The 2,156-nt window shown below is 43.1% G+C and overlaps 1 pseudogene; it reads left to right on the top strand.

The window, feature by feature from the left end:
* Positions 1-992: 992 nt before the first annotated feature.
* Positions 993-1,618, top strand: LOC138036707 (putative nuclease HARBI1; annotated as a pseudogene).
* The last annotated feature ends 538 nt before the right edge of the window (positions 1,619-2,156 follow it).

Consider the following 2,156-nt stretch of genomic DNA (forward strand, 5'->3'; position numbering starts at 1 on the left):
TCTTCTTCAGACGCGCCGCCATTTTGAAAGTCGCGGAGGAGAAGGCCCTGGGGACGAGGTTGCACATCACGCCTCAACTACGACTGTTCACCAAAGAGACTGGAGGGCCAGGCCTATTGCCTTTTGTAACTGTGTGTAACTCACTGGACATATTGAAAAGCTTTGAGAGGCTTACAAGGCGCCTGTTTCCAAAGCAAAGACTGGAAATTCTTCATCTTGTTCTCCTACTATTGAGCATAGTATTCTGATTAACAAGCTATATAGGTTAGATATTCCCTGTAGTGCTGTAAATTGGATTATAGATTTCCTTTCGAACCGATTCCAACGGATTAAGTTAGCAAAGGGCTGTTGCTTCGAATGGAGACCAGTCCCCTCCGGGGTACCGCAGGACAACAAACTGGGCCCGTGATTATTCATTCTATTTATCAACTACCTAGATATTAATTCACCATATCTATGGAAATTTATCGATGATACTACAGCCTCGGAGATAGTTCCGAAGGGAGATGCTAGCAATGCTCAGGATTTGACCGATCAAATAATCGAGTGGTCTCACGAAAATAGGATCGTCCTTAATCCCGATAAGTGCAAAGAAAGCAGAATTTCGCTTACCCATAAACCTCAGCAATTTGATGCAATAACCATCGATGGCAAAGAACTTGAAGTGGTCGAGAGTGTAAAGGTATCAAGGTTAACAGTAACTGACAACCTGACCTAGAACGTCCATGTGAACGAGGTCGTCAAGAAAGCTAGCAAAAAAGTTATATTGTCTAGTCCAGGCCCCGGTTGTTCAAAGAGCGGATAACTCTTATCCAGCGGATAAATCGCTATCCAGTGGATAAAATTTATCCGCACACGCCATTTGGGTTGCTCAAAGCTTGGATAGTGTTATCCAGCCGCAATCCATCGGATAAAATTATCCATATTAAGGTAGGTCGTATAACTTTTTATCCAGTGTATAAAATAATGATGCCGTGAACAAGTAAATAAACATGGCGGCCCATCGTCCTCAGTGCATTTTGAATTTTGGGAACACAAGGAAAGCCAGACATTATCGCAGAGAACTTGTAGATCCGCTTAGCCATTACAGTGAAGAAGAGTTGAAGGTATCGTGAAGGTATCGTTTTGGGAGGGAAGGCATAAATGTTATTGTTGAATTGTTGTCAGACGTAATTGCTCCCTCGACTAGAAGAAATCACTCGTTGTCGGCCACGGAGCAAGTGTTGGTTACGTTACGCTTCCTACCTTCTGGTAGTTTCTTGGAAGTCATTGGAGATGCATTTTTATCGTACGATAAGTCAACGGTCAGTCGAGTCGTTCGCCGAGTGACACTGGCTCTTGCCTCGAAAGTGAACGATTTTTTAAGTTTCCAACAACAGCAAATGAGCGAGACGAAATCAAACATGGTCTTTTTCTCGTTGGAGGTGTCCCTAGTGCAACTGGCTGCATTGATGGCACCCATGTGCGAATAAAAGCTCCCTCACAGAATGAGCCAGATTTTGTCAACAGAAAAGGCTTTCATTCAGTAAATGTGCAGGCCATCTGTAATCATGAAGGTAACCCAAAACATGTTGATGTCATACCGGTTCTATTTGAATCGATTATGCAAATCGCTTGATTTTTTTCTTCATCACCGACTTTGTGTAATTTATTTGAATGCATGCAATAATTATTGTTTCAATTTCTTTACAGATTTTTTTATCACCGACTTTGCGTAATTTATTAGAATGCATGCAACAATTATTATTGGTTCAATTTCTTTACAGGATTATTCACAAATGTGATTGCACAGTGGCCGGGTAGTACTCATGATAGTAATAAATTCCCACTGGGAGCCCTCACTCCCAAACGCCCCAGGCAAGGATAAGTTATGGGAAGAAGCAAGCCCTACGGCTGCTACTCCCGAACGCTAGGCAGGGCGGTAACTCCCCCCATAACTCAAAAAGCTTTATTGGAAACTTTACAACTCCTAAGATATGAAGCCACATAGCAGGAGAAACCATGTAGGGCGAGGGGTTCGGGCCTGCAACGCGAGGCTTTTCCCCTTCCCAACTGTACCACTGAACAAAATTAGAAGAGACTTAGTCCGGGCGAAAATCAAAACGAGGTTTTTTGCACGGGGGGCGCCTAAAACAAAAAGGACAACGAAAAAAGCT

Source organism: Montipora capricornis, unplaced genomic scaffold, assembly GCF_036669925.1.
Source record: "Montipora capricornis isolate CH-2021 unplaced genomic scaffold, ASM3666992v2 scaffold_496, whole genome shotgun sequence".
Classification (NCBI taxonomy): Eukaryota; Metazoa; Cnidaria; class Anthozoa; order Scleractinia; family Acroporidae; genus Montipora; species Montipora capricornis.